This window comes from Ursus arctos, chromosome X (genome assembly GCF_023065955.2).
Source record: "Ursus arctos isolate Adak ecotype North America chromosome X, UrsArc2.0, whole genome shotgun sequence".
In the NCBI taxonomy this organism is placed as follows: domain Eukaryota; kingdom Metazoa; phylum Chordata; class Mammalia; order Carnivora; family Ursidae; genus Ursus; species Ursus arctos.
The window spans coordinates 58,885,651-58,893,527 of NC_079873.1; the positions used below are offsets into that span (position 1 = coordinate 58,885,651).

At 39.8% G+C, this 7,877-nt stretch overlaps 1 pseudogene; it reads left to right on the plus strand.

Moving 5' to 3' along the window:
* Positions 1-5,449: 5,449 nt before the first annotated feature.
* LOC113246586 (cytochrome c oxidase subunit 8A, mitochondrial-like) lies at positions 5,450-5,784 on the plus strand (annotated as a pseudogene).
* Positions 5,785-7,877: the final 2,093 nt, after the last annotated feature.

The window sequence follows — 7,877 nt, forward strand, 5'->3', positions numbered from 1 at the left end:
GCCATTCACCTGCGGAAATAGACCTGAATTGTTTAAAATTTTTGGCTATTAAGAATAAGGATGTTATGAACGTTCATTTATAGGGTTTTATGTAACCAGAGTTTTCATTTCTCTGGGATAAATGACCAAGAATTAATTTGCTAGGTCATATGGTAGTGCATGCTTAGTCTATAAGCTGCCGAAGTGTTTTCCAGAGAGATTTACTATTTTACATTCCAACTGCAATATATAAGTGATCCAATTTCCCTGAGCCTTCACAAGCATCTAGATACTAGTTCTTTGTGAGATATGTAGTTTGCAAATATTTTCTCCTGATCTGTAGCTTGTCTTCTTTATAGGGCCTTTTGCTGAGCAAAAGTTTTAAAATTTGATGCTGTGTAACTTATCAGTATTTCCTTTTATGGTTCATACTATTGGTGTCAAATACATGAACTCTTTGCTTCATCCTAGAAGTCCAAAGGTTTTCCCCTATGTTTTTCTAAAAGTCATATAGTTTTGCATTTTACAATTAATTTTGTGATCCATTTTGAGTTAAGTTTTATAAAAGATATGAGACTCAGGCAAGGGTTCATTTTGCTTATTTATGTCCAATTGTTCCACCTTGGGGCGCCTGGGTGTCACAGTTGGATGACTCTTGGTTTCAGCTCAGGTCATGATCTCAGGGTCGTGACATCAAGGCCCACATCGGGCTCCACCACGCTCAGCGTGGAGTTGGCTTGAGATTCTCTCTTGCTCTCCCTCTGCCCTCCCACTTGTGCTCTCTCTCTCTCTCTCAAATAAATAAAGAAATCTTTAAAAAAAAATTTTTTATAAAGTTATCCTCACTCCATTGAATTGCTTTTGCAACTTCAACAAAAACCAGTTGTACATATTTGTGGGTGTCTATTTCTGAGTTCTCTATTCTCTTCCACTGGCTATCTCTCTGCCCATACCATGTTGTTCTGATTACTCTAGATAGATAGTAGGCATGTATCAGGTAGAAAAATTACTCGTAGTCTATTTTAGATATTCTAGTCTTCTGTGAAACATGTGGTTTGCTTCTGTCCTTCCATATGAATTTTAGAATCATCTTTCTATGTCTACAAAATGTGCTGTGATGTTAATAGGAATGTTATTAAACCCATAGATCAGTTAGAGAAACTTGACATATTTACTATGTTGAATTTTCTAGTTCATGGGCATGGTAAGTCTTTCCAATTATTTAGGTCTTCTCTGCTTTTTTTCATCAATACTTTGTAATATTCAGCATACAGATTCAGTACGTGTTTAATTAAGTTTATACCTAAATATTATTTATTTTCTTTGGGGTGCTTATAAATGCTAGAGTGTTTTAAATTTAGTTTCTACATATTTATTGTCAGTATATAGAAATTCAGTTGATACTTGTATGTTGACTCTGTGGTCTGATGCATTGTTGAACTCATTAATTCTATGAGTTTTTTTTGTAGATTCCTCGGGATTTTCACATAGACTATCATGTCCTCTGGAAAAAGAGACATTTTACTTCTTTCTTTCCAATTAGAAAGCCTTTTATTTCTTTTTCTGGCCCTACTGCAATGGCTTGAACTTCCAGTAATATATAAAATAGGAGTGATAAGAGCAAACATCATTTCCTTTCTCCCATTCTTAGGGGAAAATCTTTCACTATTAAGTATGTCATCTATAGGTGCTTTTGTAGATGCTTTTTTTTTTATCACATTGAGAAAGTTCCCCTCTATTCTTCATTTTCTGAAAACTTTTATTGGAACTTGGTGATGGACTTTATTCTGAAGGCGTCAGAAAAGTATAGAACAGGTTTTTTTTTTTAAAGATTTTATTTATTTATTTATTTGACTGAGATAGAGACAGCCAGCGAGAGAGGGAACACAAGCAGGGGGAGTGGGAGAGGAAGAAGCAGGCTCATAGCAGAGGAGCCTGATGTGGGGCTCGATCCCAGAACGCCGGGATCACGCCCTGAGCCAAAGGCAGACGCTTAACCGCTGTGCCACCCAGGCGCCCCAAGAGGTTTTTTTTTATCAACAGATTTCAGTGCTTGGGGTGAATAATCTGGCATTTCTGCCAAGATGGACTGATTATATCCAATAATGGGTCAATATCCAAAATATGTAAAGAACTTATACAACTCAAAACCAAAAAAACCCAAATAATCCAATTAAGAATGGGAAGAACACATGAATAGACATTCCTGCAAAGAAGACATACAGATGACCAACAGACACATGAAAGGATGCTCACATCACTCACCATCAGGGACATGCAAATCAAAACCACAATGCAATATGACCTCACACCTGTCAGAACAGCTAAAATCAAAAATACAAGAAACAACAACTGTTGGAAGGATGTGGAGAAAAAGGAACCCTCACACACTGTTGGTGGGAATGCAAACTGGTGCAGCCACTGTGAAAAACAGTGTGGAGGTTTCTCAAAAAAATTAAAAATAGAATTATCATATGATCCAGCAATTCCACTACTGTGTATTTACCCAAAGAAAACAAAAACACTAATTTGAAAAGATATATGCACCCCTATGTTTATTGCAGAATTATTTACAATAGTCAATTTATGGAAGCAACTCAAGTGTCTATTGATAAACGAATGGGAAAAGAAGATGTGGTAAGCACACACGCATGCACACACGCACGTGCACACACACAGAGGATTATTACTTAGCCATGAAAAATAAATGAATTTACAGAAACATGGTTGTACCTAGAGGGTATAATGCTAAGTGAAATAAGTCAGTCGGAGAAAGACAAATGCCACAGGATTTCACCCATATGTGGAATTTAAGAAACAAAACAAATGGACAAAGAAAAAAGAGACAAACATAAAAACATAAAAACAGACTTAAATATAGAGAACAAACTAGTGGTTGCCAGAGGAAAAGTGGGTGGGGGACAGTGAGTGAAATAGGTGAAAGGGATTAACAGTACTATCATGATGAGCACTGAATAATGTGTGGAATTTTTAAATCATTATATTGTACACTTGAATATAACACTATTAATTATCCAGAATTTTTTATTTAAATTCAATTAGCTAACATATAGTACACCGTTAGTTTCAGATGTAGTGTTCAATAATTCGATAGTTGCATGTAACACCCTATACTGGAATTCTAAAAATAAGTAAATATATATGTATATATTTTTAAAATATGGACTGATTGGAAGTAAACAAGGTAGGAAGCTGCTAACTTTTCTTGTGGTCATCCTCTCCTTTCTAGTACTACTCTTAATGTCTTTATTAAGACCATAGATTAATGAGGAGGGCTCAGGAAGTTAAAATCTGACAGAGTGGAGAAGGTAATAAGCACCCTTAGAAAGGGAAGTAGCCATTTTTAAGCCGCCTACAAGGTAAAGTACAAGCTTCTTTGCCCATGAAAGGCATTCATGACTGGATCTTAGAAGCTCATCTCCTATTTCAGTAGCAGCAAATTGAGATAACAGATTAGACACTTGGTGGAAATAGCCATGAGAATACTAGAACCTCAAGTTACTCACAGCTCAGCTGGTAAGACAGTCTACAAAATTAACTATAATATTATGCAAAAAAGAAATAAATGCTTCCCTTTTTTTAGGGGGGAAACCCTCCCTTCCCTCATGCCATTTTGCGCTCTGGCACACTATCCAACCCAGCCAATGTCTCATGTTCCAGAACCTTTCAGACATTTCTTCAGCCCCAACTCCTCTATTAAATTGTATCCACCCTTTCTCCACGATTTCCTCCAGCCAAATCAGAGAATTTGAATAGAGCTAAGATTTTGATGACTAATCATGAGTTAATAAGTTTGTCTACCACTCTCAGATAAAATATTTGCATTTTGTAACTTTTTTAAAATTAAGCTCTACACCTAATGTGGGGCTTGAACTCATGACCCCGAGATCAAGAGTCGCATACTCTACTGACTGAGCCAGGCAGGTGCCCCCAAAATATTTGCATTTTGGCAAAACCTGATTGAGGTGGAATTCCAAGTATAGGCACTGTATATGTGGCTGCCTATTCTTCCCATATATAGGGCTAACCGTGTAATACAGGATGGTATGCCACAACCACCTGGCTCTGGGAATCATGTTGAAGTCAGGTAACTCTCCATCAGCTTGCTATAACCAGTAGAGGGATTGATTGGATCACAGAAAGGACCAAAGCTAGACTGTTAACTTGATGTTTGACTTAAGTGCACAGACACTTTCATTTCTGGGCTTCTCTGTGGTGCTCCCTGCCCATTGAGCCACACAGGCAGCAATGTTCTGGACTTATCCCTGTCTGCAGAGTTTCAGGAAAGATTTTTCTGACATTATCTTTATACGATAATGGAATGGAAGGCTTTGTCTTCTACAAAATGGATTTCAGGTAGGCACCAGGGCTTTCTGGGCTGCTCTGTGTCACTCCTATACTCCCATCACAGACAGGCTCAGCCTCCATCACAACTCTGGTAGCCAACTACCCAACATACAATGTCAAAACTGGAAAGTATTTTAATGGTTACTGAATACACTTTTTCCTTTCACAGACGGGGAAACTGAAGCCAAGACAAGAGCAATGGCCTTCCCAGGGTCATGCAGCAAATTCTATCAAAGCTGGAACAGTGGTTTTCCTATTTCCCCTTATACTATCTTCTTTGCTGCTTGCATTTCTGTGTGGTACTGAGAAAGTTCATGTTTCTTTTGTCTCTAACCCCCTGCCTTCATTCTAGTTTTCAAGACCCTAGGCTCCAATGCATTTATTAACTAGCCCCAGATCAGATGCCGTCTTCTATGCAAATACTCTTCTTCCTTACTCTCTGCTTACTCTTATATATTCCACTTACTCAGCTCGTGCCAAAGACCACAGTTTTTTGTCACCTACCTGAGCTGGACAAAGTTTTATGGTAATGACCCTAGGAGCTTTAGAGCCTGTCCAATCAAGGACCAAAACCATGAATAAGACAGGCCTTGGGGGTCTGAGTTTCCAGCTTATGCTCTTTCTGTCTTTTTCACTTATCACCGACTTTTCACATATATGTGCTTTCTACTTCAGCCAAACCTTGCATTTTCCTAGTTCTATGCTTTTACATGAAATGTGCTCATTTCAATATAAAGTCCAATTCAAGTCTTACTTCTCCTTGAGCATTCTCTGATGATCACATCATGAGTAATTGTTTCCTTCTCTTGACTCTTCTAGCATTTTAAAAATTATTCCTAGTTGGGGCACCTGGGTGGCTCAGTCACTTGAGCAGCCAACTCTTGATTTAGGTTCAGGTCATGATCTCAGGGTCCTGGTATCAAGCCCTGCCTTGGGCTCTGTGCTCAGCAGGGAGTCTGCTTCAGGATTCTCTCTCTCCCTCTGCCTCTGTCCCCTCTCAAATAAATAAATAAATCTTTAAAAATTTTTAAATAGCATTATTTCTAGGATGCTTACAGTGCTGTATCTTTGAAAGCAGGAGCCATGGTTTATTCATATTTGAATGTATCCTTGGCTCCAGTCCCGGTGGCTGGCACAAAGCAGGAACTCTTTAGTGAAGAAATGGTTCCCAATCTTGGGCTCCTGTGGCCACTGTCTGCAGTCATTCTGCGTGGTCTTGTCTGTATTGACACCGCTGCTGCTGAGGGGCCTGATAGGCCAGCCTAGAGGCTCCTGGTACTGTGTGCCTAGATCCATTCCAAGCCACCACGGGAGGTGCTCAAGACCATGGATGTTGCCATTGGGCTCACTTCCTGCTTCCTGTGTTTCCTCCTGCCATTGGGCTGGGTCCTGTCACATCTGGAGAGCTACAAGAAGTGGGAGTGAAGGGAGCTGTCCTGTCCCCCACCCTGCGACCTGACCACCCCTGGCCTGTCCTGATCATGTCTGCTGCATTCTTGACCAGTCCTCTCTGGATCATGTCCTTCAATTACAGTGACCTCTTCTGCAATCATGACCTCTTGATTTCTCCATGGTGACATCCTGGGACTACATATATCGGTTTATAAGGCCCTCCTGGTAAGGTCCTCCTTGTAACAATAAAGTCTATTAAACCTTGGAAAAAAATAAACAAATGGACCTTATTCAACATCTTTCCCTTGTTATTTCTTACCAGTAATGAAAATTACTTTTCCATAAAAATAGCATTTCAGTCAAACTGACAGCCTTACTAAGATAGTGGTAAAGCTATAATGTATTTTATGGAAAAACAAGATACAATTGCCATTTAATGGCTCCTCTTTTTCCATCCACTTATTTGGGAAAATATCAAAATTTAAGAGCCAAATACTACCCTTCATAAATGCACACATATACACACATTTACAGAAACTTAGCTGTTACCAGGCTAAAGAATGATAGCAATATTCTGCCTTGCATCTAGCTTTCCTCTTCATTTTATCATGCATATCCCAGAGAATTTAAACTGGGAGGAGTGGTAGGCAGGGGAAAAACAGCTAAGAAACAGAAGCAAGACAATGCAACAGGGGTTTGGGGGAATGGGGAAAAGATGACTTCAGAACCACTAGCCCATGATGCTGAGTTGTTTACCAGTTTTGGAAAGGAGTCCCTTGGGATCGTCTTGAGGAAAAGAAGAGATGAACTCAAATGAAATCTCAGAAGTAAGGTCATACCTTTGGCTTTAGAAATAAATGAATAATTTGGAAAAGAGAAAAGAAGACCTAAAAAGCAACCACAAGTGGGGTGTTCCCTAAAGTACTGAGCAATAGTGACAATTTCAGGGGACCTAATTCTACCCTTTCCAAGCTAAGGGAAGATGTAGTCTGATGGAAAGGCATCAGAATGTATGAAGGGATGGATCCTCTCAGAGGGTTTCTGCTTCCATAAGAAACAACCAATAAGAGCAGAAAACCACAATCTTGGAAAGTTTAGTAATAGAGGAAGAGAAAGAAAAATGCTCAAATTCTCAGCTCACCATTTCTGACTTTTCAGATATGGATAATAAATGCCCTGCTCTTAGAGGTCAGGGCCTTTGTGTATGTTGGTGAACTTGGTGTGAGAAATGAGCCTCCTCCTGTGTTTTTCCCCCATCGCCTCCATTGTTGTGTTTCACACTGTTAGTGCTGCCACCTCCCACTGACCCAAGCGTTGTTGTTAGCCCTGTCAGCCAGGCTAAATATGCCTGTGGTGCACCTCCTGACATAGCTCCTGGGAAGTATCAAACATACTCCCTGCCAGAGAGCTTGGAGTAAATACCATCCAGGTCACTGGGAAGCTACATAATCCCTTCTGGGATTCCACAGCATGTCACCCCTGTTGGCTACCAGCACCACAGGGATGTTGGGGCTCAGTTGATCGAGTGGCTATTCTGGAACAAGGGTACATGAGGTCATAGCTGTCATAGTCAGTGACAGAGTAAACACAGACAAAGCCATCAGCCCAGGAGAAGGAACAATTGATTTGTTCAGGGAAGATGACAACATTACTGTTCTCTTGCATATAAAAAGAACGTGAGGGAGAGAAGTAAAATGAAATATGGTTGGGCTCCAGAGAGATGCCCCTGGAGGAGCATGATTCTGGCCTGGAGTTCTTATAGGCAAAGTTGTCCAGATACCTGAGTTGGAATATTAGAACTGAAGGTAGGGGCATCCTGGATAGGAATAGTAGGAGGAAGAAAATCTAAGACAAAGCCAAGTTTATCCTTACTGCTTTAAAGAAGAGAAATACCTGACAGGTCCATATTACATGTTCTTACCTACTCTCCACCTCTAAATTCCTTGGCTGAGGGGGTTTAGAGGTTGTTGCTGGTCTGAACAAACACTAAACAAATTCTTCTCTGGAAAGTTATGGCTACATTTACAAATGGAATATTTTCCACCACTAATTCTCTGATAAGGTTTATAACATTTTGGAAGCTTTTGAGACAAATCCGAAGTAGAAATCTCTACAAAAAACTGCAGACTCCGGGCAGC